General features: G+C 48.5%; 1 protein-coding gene across 1 annotated transcript in view; it reads left to right on the top strand.

Moving 5' to 3' along the window:
• The first annotated feature begins 52 nt into the window (after positions 1-52).
• The window catches only part of MRE11 (MRE11 homolog, double strand break repair nuclease), a 111,172-nt gene continuing 101,764 nt past the window's right edge, over positions 53-9,460 (top strand). The window contains exon 1 of the mRNA XM_055283298.2: positions 53-314. The gene's annotated coding sequence lies outside the window, so the exon portion shown is untranslated. The remainder of the gene's footprint in view (positions 315-9,460) is intronic.

Genomic DNA, 9,460 nt, shown 5'->3' with positions numbered 1-9,460 from the left:
CGAGGCCCTAGGTATCCGGCGCGCCAAAGAAGGTGCTGAAGTTATGGGGCTGGGGTTATTATTATCATTGACCAAAGCAAGGGACTTTCCATTAATTTCTCGTTAATTTCTTGTTAATTTCTCACACGAGCTCGGCAAGAGAGGCTTTACTATTCCTAGAGAATCCGAGATTCAGAAAAAGCGAAGGAAACTGCATGAGGCCTCATAGCTAGGAGGCGGCGCCGTTGGAATGTGGACTCAGAAGTCTGGTCCCAAAGCCTACAGAATAGATCACTGCCCAGAACAGAAAAGTTAGAAGTGGAACCGGTGTGCAGGTGAGTGCAAGGCACCGTCGCTGGTTTCACGCAACCTTGTGCCTGTCGCGTCCTGCTCCCTGCTACACACACGCAACGTGACTGAATAAGTAAATACTGAGGATTCCCAACTTTCACGTTGTAAATTATTACTATTATTAAGCACATTGTAGTTTCCAAGCTCTTTTGTATTCACAAAATATCAAACTAATAACTAACTTTACAGATGAAATCAAATTCAGCAAATTTTAATTTGAAGAGCAAGTAGAAAAATTCAGGGTTTTATTTGGAGCATAAGGTTGCTTTTGTCTTAGTTTGGTTTTGCAATCCTTAAAAAACGAATTATGTTATGGTGTTAATTTTATGGAAGTTGAATGTGCATTGTTTTATAGTATTAAATCGTTCTACAAGGCTTGCAACCAAATACAAGAGACCTCTTCTGTCTCCACTGTACCCCAGAGCCAAACACTTTTAATACCAAATCTTTATATTGCTGCTTTTTATGTTTTTCAATTTTAGATATCATGTTGATTTCCTACGATGAAAGACGAGATTTCTCTCTCTTTCATACTCCCTGTGTTACATATACTTATTGCTCCTTTATACTCCCATTATAGATAAATTGAAATTTTGGCTAGAGTAATATTTAATGTTTACATTACTATGACAATTGTATTAGGCTAGTCTTGTATTGCTATATACCTGAAACTGGGTAATTTATAAAGAAAAAAGGTTTAGTTGGCTCACAGTTCTTCAGGCTTTACGGGAAGCATGATGCTGGCATCTGCTTGGCTTCTGGTGAAGCCTCCGGAAACTTACAATCATGGTGGAAGGCGAAAGAGGAACAGGCGGCTCACATAGCAAAAGCAGGAGATCGCTCTCTCTTTCTCTCTCTCCCTGTAGAGAGATATCTATCTATATCTATATCTATATATATATGGAGAGAGGCAATTAAAAGGTTGTGTGGAAAGGTTGCGTTCCATTTTTATATCTCTGTATTTTTGCACTATTTTCTGAGAGATTTTTCTTAACATGAGTTTGAATTTCAAACTGCTCCCCAGTACCCACAGTGTTTCTCCAGGCAGTTCATGCACTCCTCATTCATTTAATACGTATTTATTGAATGATGGCTTTGTGTCAGGAGCTATTATATGTGCTAAGGATGCAGCCATGAACAAAACATACAAAAATCCCTGCCCTTATGTAGTTGAGCTCACATTCTGCCTAAGATTTGATTTGAACAGAGTTGTTGACATGTGTGTATGTGTGTGTATAACTTTTACCTAACACGTTTGGAGTGAATTCATCGCCATTCTCACCCAGCTATGTTACTGCCAACATGCCTTGGCTTTTGCTAAGCCCTTCGCCTATCAGAAGTCCGTATGGCTGAAATAATTTGATGGGTGAGTTATGGCAACTCACCATGAGTTCTGATAGGTGAATTATGGCAACTCACCTATCAGAAGTCCAAATGGCAGAAATAATTTCCAAAAAGTTATTCTAAATGACTTATATTCACTATATCCTTACCTAATATGGGTTTATATAATTTGAAAGCAAAAACACCTAGATTTCATTTCATTGACTCATGATGCTATTTTAACATTATGTTCTTAGTTTTTATCAAGAAGCAGTGGGAAAAAAGTCAAATAAGAAACATTTCTGAATTTTAAGTGAAACTATTTTTAAAGATGCTGTTCATTCTGTCAACTATCATTTGTTAGTTCTCACAGAATAAACTTCTTTAAGATTAGTTTCACCAATATCAGAAATGGTAAATCTATACCTAAAGATCTTTTTTTATTATTAATTTTTTTTGCACACAAAAACAATAAACATTTTCTAAAAATACATACAAACAAAAAGATGCGTATCAAACATATTAGGAAGGTTGCACATGGGAAGTCGGGGAATAGAAATGGGGGGTGGGAGTTAAAATAAATGAGAGAGGGACTTTATATGGATCAGTGATAATAACTCAAACCTCTATTTGACAAAGAAGAGGGAGAAGGATGAGGAAGAAAAAGAAAGTGGGATAAAGGATCAGAAAGGGAGGAAAATAGAAAAAATTAGAGTATGACTCCAGGGTAGACCTGTTTTGTTGTCACTGAGTTGGTTGGTTGGTTTGTCTGTTGTATTTTTCAAGTTTCGCCAAGTTGGCCAGACTGGTCTCGAACTCCTAGCCCGAAGTGATCAACCCGCCTCGCCCCCCAGAGTGCCGGGACCACAGGCGTGAGCCACCACGTCCAGCCCCCACATTGCTTCTGGCCTCCGTGGTAGACCTCCCAGACGGAGCGGCCGGGCAGAGGCGCTCCTCACTTCTTCCCAGACACGGGGCGGCCGGGCAGAGGCGCTCCTCACTTCCCAGACGGGGCGGCCAGGAGAGACACTACTCACTTCTTCCCAGACGATAGGTGGCCGGACAGAGGCGCTCCTCACTTCCCAGACGATGGGTGGCCGGGCAGAGGCGCTCCTCACTTCCCAGATGATGGGTGGCTGGGGGCAGAGGCACTCCTCACTTCCCAGACGGGGCGGCCGGGCAGAGGCGCTACTCACTTCCAAGACGATGGGTGGCCGGGCAGAGGCGCTCCTCACTTCCCAGACGATGGGTGGCTGGGCAGAGGCTCTCCTCACTTCCCAGATGGGACAGCCGGGCAGAGGCGCTCCTCGCTTCTTCCCGGACGGGGCGCCCGGGCAGAGGCGCTCCTCACTTCTTCCCTGACGGGGAGGCCGGGCAGAGGCGCTCCTCATTTCGCAGACGGGGTGGCCGGGCAGAGGTGCTCCTCACTTCTTCCCGGATGGGGCAGCCGGGCAGAGGCGCTCCTCACTTCCCAGACGGGGCAGCCGGGCAGAGGCGCTCCTCACTTCTTCCCAGACGGGGTGGCCGGGCAGAGGCGCTCCTCACTTCCCAAACGGGGCGGCCGGGCAGAGGCGCTCCTCACTTCTTCCCAGACGGGGCGGCCGGGCAGAGGCGCTCCTTACTTCTTCCCACACGGGGCGGCCGGGCAGAGGCGCTCCTCACTTCCCAAACGGGGCGGCCGGGCAGAGGCGCTCCTCACTTCTTCCCAGACGGGGCGGCCGGGCAGAGGCGTTCCTTAGTTCTTCCCAGACGGGGTGGCCGGGCAGAGGCGCTCCTCACTTCTTCCCAGACGGGGCAGCCGGGCAGAGGCGCTCCTCACTTCCTCCCAGACGGGGAGGCCAGGCAGAGGCGCTCCTCACTTCCTCCCAGACGGGGTGGCCAGGGAGAGGCGCTCCTCACCTCCCAGACGATAGGTGGCCGGGCAGAGGCGCTCCTCACTTCCCAGACGATGGGTGGCCGGGCAGAGGCGCTCCTTACTTCTTCCCGGACGGGGCTGCCAGGCAGAGGCGCTCCTCACTTCTTCCCGGATGGGGCGGCCGGGCAGAGGCGCTCCTCACTTCCTCCTGGATGGGGCGGCCAGGCAGAGGCGCTCCTCACCTCCCAGACGATAGGTGGCCGGGCAGAGGCGTTCTTCACTTCTTCCCGGACGGGGCGGCCGGGCCGAGGCGCTCCTCACTTCTTCCCGGACGGGGCGGCCGGGCAGAGGCGCTCCTCACTTCTTCCCGGGCGGGGTGGCCGGGCAGAGGCGCTCCTCACTTCTTCCCGGGCGGGGCGGCCGGGCAGAGGCGCTCCTCACCTCCCAGACGATAGGTGGCCGGGCAGAGGCGCTCCTCACTTCCCAGACGATGGGTGGCCGGGCAGAGGCGCTCCTCACTTCCCAGACGGTGGGTGGTCGGGCAGAGGCGCTCCTCACTTCCCAGACGGGGTGGCCAGGCAGAGGCGCTCCTCGCTTCCCAGACGGGGCGGCCGGGCAGAGGCGCTCCTCGCTTCCCAGACGGGGCGGCCGGGCAGAGGCGCTCCTCGCTTCCCGGACGGGGCGGCCGGGCAGAGGCGCTCCTCGCTTCCCGGACGGGGCGGCCGGGCAGAGGCGCTCCTCGCCTCCCAGACGATGGGCGGCCGGGCAGAGGCGCTCCTCACCTCCCAGACGGGGCAGCCGGGCAGAGGCGCTCCTCACTTCCTCCCGGACGGGGCGGCCGGGCAGAGGCGCTCCTCACTTCCTCCCGGACGGGGCGGCCGGGCAGAGGCGCTCCTCACTTCCTCCCGGACGGGGCGGCCGGGCAGAGGCGCTCCTCACTTCCTCCCGGACGGGGTGGCCGGGCAGAGGCGCTCCTCACCTCCCAGACGATAGGTGGCCGGGCAGAGACGCTCCTCACTTCTTCCCGGACGGGGCGGCCGGGCAGAGGTGCTCCTCACTTCCTCCCGGACGAGGCGGCCGGGCAGAGGTGCTCCTCACCTCCCAGACGATAGGTGGCCGGGCAGAGACGCTCCTCACTTCCCAGACGATGGGTGGCTGGGCAGAGGCGCTCCTCACTTCTTCCCGGACGGGGCGGCCGGGCAGAGGCGCTCCTCACTTCTTCCCAGACGGGGCGGCCGGGCAGAGGCGCTCCTCACTTCCCAGACGGGGTGGCCGGGCAGAGGCGCTCCTCACTTCCCAGACGATGGGTGGCCGGGCAGAGGCGCTCCTCACTTCCCTGACGGGGCGGCCGGGCAGAGGCGCTCCTCACTTCCCAGACGGTGGGTGGCCGGGCAGAGGCGCTCCTCACTTCCCAGACGGTGGGTGGCCGGGCAGAGGCGCTCCTCACTTCCCAGACGGTGGGTGGCCGGGCAGAGGCGCTCCTCACTTCCCAGACGGTGGGTGGCCGGGCAGAGGCGCTCCTCACTTCCCAGGCGATGGGTGGCCGGGCAGAGGCGCTCCTCACTTCCCAGATGGGGCAGCCGGGCAGAGGCGCTCCTCACTTCCCAGACGATGGGTGGCCGGGCAGAGGCGCTCCTCACCTCCCAGACGATGGGTGGCCGGGCAGAGGCGCTCCTCACCTCCCAGACCATGGGTGGCTGGGCAGAGGCGCTCCTCACCTCCCAGACAATGGGTGGCCGGGCAGAGGCGCTCCTCACTTCCCAGACTATGGGTGGCCGGGCAGAGGTGCTCCTCACTTCCCAGACGGGGCGGCCGGGCAGAGGCGCTCCCCACTTCCCAGACGATGGGTGGCTGGGCAGAGACGCTCCCCACCTCCCAGACGGGGCGGCGGCCGGGCAGGGGCTGCAATCCCAGCACCCTGGTAGGCCAAGGCAGGCGGCTGGGAGGCGGAGGCTGCCGCGAGGCCAGACCACGCCACCGCACTCCAGCCCGGGCAACACGGAGCACCGGGTGAGCGAGAGTCCGTCTGCAGTCCCAGTACCTCGGGAGGCTGAGGGGGGCAGAGCACTCGGCGTCAGGAGCTGGCGAGCAGCGTGGCCAACATGGCGAACGCGTGCCTGCAGCCAAAGGAGAAAAAGCAGGCAGCGGTGGCGCGCGCAGGCAGTCCCAGGCAGTCCGCGGCGCAGGCCGCAGCGAGCCGAGTAGATTGCAGCCTGGGCCACAGAGGGAGAGAAAGAAAGAGAAAGAGAGAAAGAGAGAAAGAAGAAGAAGAAAAGAAGGAAGGAAGGAAGGAAGGAAATACCTAAATATCTTACAGGCATTAAAAAGATAGGAAGATATTTTGAATAATTTGATGCTAGTAAATTTGACAATTTAGATAAAATAGAGAAATTACTTAAAAGCTTTCCAAAATAGACACAAGAAGAAATATAACTTTAATAGAAGTAGTTATAAAAATATAACTACTAAAAATATGGAATTTAAAATTAAAACACATTCCACAAAGAAAAAGCCTCACTGGTACATTCTTCCAAATATTTAAGAACGAAATAACACCAATTCTATCTAACCTCTTGCAGGAATTAAAAAAAAAAAATGTTAACACTTCCCAACTCATCTTTATACCAAAATCTGAAAGAACATTACGAAAAGGGAAAATTATAGGTCAATGTCTCTCAAGAAGATCAATTCAGATATTAAATAAAATATTAGCAAATGTAACCCAAATGTAGCATGTTAAAAAATGGATAATACATCACGATCAAGTTTTGATCATTGCAGGAATGCAAGGTTGTTTAAAATCAATACTGTTTAACTTACCACATTAAAAAAATAACAAAGGAAGAAATTAAACTGTTATTAGCTGTCAACATGGCTGTATACATAGAAAATTCAGGACAGGCGCTGTGGGTCACACCTGTAATCCAGCACTTTGGGAGGCCGAGGTGGGTGGATCACGAGGTCAAGGGATCGAGACCATCTGGCCAACATGGTGAAAACCCGTCTCTACTAAAAATACAAAAATTAGCTGGGTGTGGTGGCACGTGCCTGTAGTCCCAGCTACTCGGGAGGCTGAGGCAGGAGAACTGCTTGAACCGGGGAGGTAGAGGTTGCAGTGAGCCGAGATCGCATCACTGTACTCCATCCTGGCAACAGAGCGAGACTCCATCTCAAAAAAAAAAAAAAAGAAAAAGAAAATTCAAATGAATGTACAGGTAAGCTATTGGAATTAATAAATTTATCAAGGCCATTGGACGCATGGTCAATAGAGAAACATAAGTGTTACTTTTATATAGTAAAAAAAATTAAAAATGGAATGTAAAAGACAATAACATTTATAACAGCATTGAGAGCCAAAAAATACATTAAGAATAAATCTTTAAAAAGAGAGAACTCCAATAGAATACTCTAAAACATTGTCAAGAAAAAGTAATACCTAAATAAATGCAGAAATCTATTACAGTATATTCAAGAACTGTGACACTGAATATTACAGTGATGTTAATTTTCCTCAACTAGATCTAGAAATTTCATGTAATCCCAATATGAATCTCAGCAGGGTTGTTTAAAATAGATGTTGGCGAGGGGATTCTAAAATTAGAAAGTAAATGTAGCACTTTGGCAGGCTGAGGAGGGTGAATCACGAGGTCAAGAGTTTGAGACCAACCTGGTCAACATGGTGAAACCCCGTCTCTACTAAAAACACAAAAATTAACTGGGTGTGGTGGTGCGTGCCTGTAATCCCACCTACTGGGGAGGCTGAGGCAGGAGAATGGCTTGAACCCAGGAGGCAGAGGTTGCAGTGAGCCAAGATCGTGCCACTGCACTCCTGCCTGGGTGAAAGAGCAAGACTCCGTCTCACAAAAAAAAAAAAAAAAAAAAAAAAAGGGTAAACGTAGTGGGCCAAGACTGGTCAAAACAACCTTGAAAAATAAGAACGAAGTTGGAATATCTACACTACCACATAACAAAACTTGTGATAAAGCCAAAATATGAAAACTGTGGTATTGGGGCAAAGATAGCTCAATGAAACAAAATAGAATCTAGAAACAGACCCAACTAAATATGATCACCAGATAAATGACAAAAGTGTCACTGCAATGTAATGTGTGTGTGTTTGTGTGTGTGTGTTTGTGTGTGTGAGGGGCTGTTCCTTTTAATAAGTGGTACTGATAAATTGGATATTAATATGGGAAAATGAACTTTGACTCCTACCGCATGTCAAATGCAAATATCAACTCAATAGCACTAAAGGTAAAACACAAAAGCTTCTAGAGTATAACAATGAAAAAACCTTCATGATGTCTACCTCATGTCTACCCTTTGGGGTAGACAACTATTTTTTAAACAGGAAACCAAAAGCACTAATCAAAAGAAGGCAATAGATAAATTAGAGGTCATTAAAATTAAGATATTCTCAGGCCAGATGCTGTAGCTCATGCCTGTAATCCCAGCACTTTAGGAGGCCGAGGCGGGAGGATGGCTTGAGCCCAGGAGTCTGAGAGCAGCCTAGGGCAATATAGCAAGATTCTCTACAAAAACAAATACATGAATTAGTAGTCCTAGCTACTTGGGAGGCTGAGGCAGGGGAATTGCTTGAGCCGCAGAATTTGAGGCTGCACTGAGCTACGATCACATCAGTGCACTCCAGCCTGGGCAACAGCACAAGACCCTGTCTCTATAAAGTAAATAAATAAATAAAATTAAGATATTCTCTTCATTAAAATCACCAGTAAGAGTGTGAAAAGGCAAGCCACAGACCGAGAGAGCATATATCCAAAAAATAACTAGTATCCAGAATATATAAAGAACTTCTAAAAATAAGAAACATGTGCACACATCCCAGAAAGAAAATGGAGAAAGATGAAGCACTTCATGAAAGAGGACATCCAAGTGGTCAGTCATCACACATAAAAACATTGCTTCACATCATTAGTCACCAGGAATATGCAAATTAAAACTACAATGAGCTATTACTACATGCCCACTAGAATGGCTATTAAAAAAAAATGAAATGAAAATCAACAAACCTGGCAGTAACAAGAGCCATGGGCATGTGGAGCAATCGGAATGCTCATTTCCTGCTGCTAAGAGTGTAAATTGGTAGAACTACTTTGGAGAACTGTTCTGGCAGTTTTTACTAAAGTGGAATATAAGTATATCCTGTGGCTCAGCAGGCTTTGCTAGATATGCACTGAAATGTATAGTATGTACACCAAAACCATGTACTAGAATGTTAATGGCAGCGCTATTCATAAAATCCCCAAACTGGAAACAATGCAAAATCCCCCCAAAAGTTAACAATATCATGTATATATAAATTATTACATATTCATATAACATAATACATCAATAAAAAGAACAAAACTCTGCTACATGCAGAAATGGAGAAATCTCATAGATGTAATGTTGAGTGAAATAAACCAAACGCAAAAATATATATAATAAGTTATTACATTTATGTAGACAAAACTAAACGATGGAAATAAAAGTTAGATTATAGTTACCTTTGAGGGAACACTGAGTGGAAGCACAAAGTAGCTGTCGGAGGTGCTAATTATGTTCTAGATCTTGAGCTGGGTGATAGTTACATAACCCTATTCACTTTGAAGAATTCGCCAAGATTTCTGAATTTTACTTTGTGTGTGCTATAGTTCTAAATATAAAATTATACAAAAATTAAGAATATTTTATTTAGAAAAAATGTCTAAAAATATTTTTACTCATAAAAATGTGGTTTATTTGATCAAATTAAAAAATATGCACAAAACAAACATAAAAAAAGGCTGTGCACTGTGGCTCGCACCTATAATCCCAGCACTTTTGGAGGCCAAGGCAGGAGGATCGCTTGAGGCCAGGACTTTAAAACCAGCCTGGTCAACATAGCAAGACTCTGTCTCTATAAAAGAAAAATTAAAAAATTAGCTGGGTGTGGTGGCTTGCACTGTAGTC

Source organism: Symphalangus syndactylus, chromosome 6 (genome assembly GCF_028878055.3).
Source record: "Symphalangus syndactylus isolate Jambi chromosome 6, NHGRI_mSymSyn1-v2.1_pri, whole genome shotgun sequence".
NCBI lineage: Eukaryota > Metazoa > Chordata > Mammalia > Primates > Hylobatidae > Symphalangus > Symphalangus syndactylus.
This window is presented reverse-complemented; position numbering and strand designations above follow the sequence as displayed.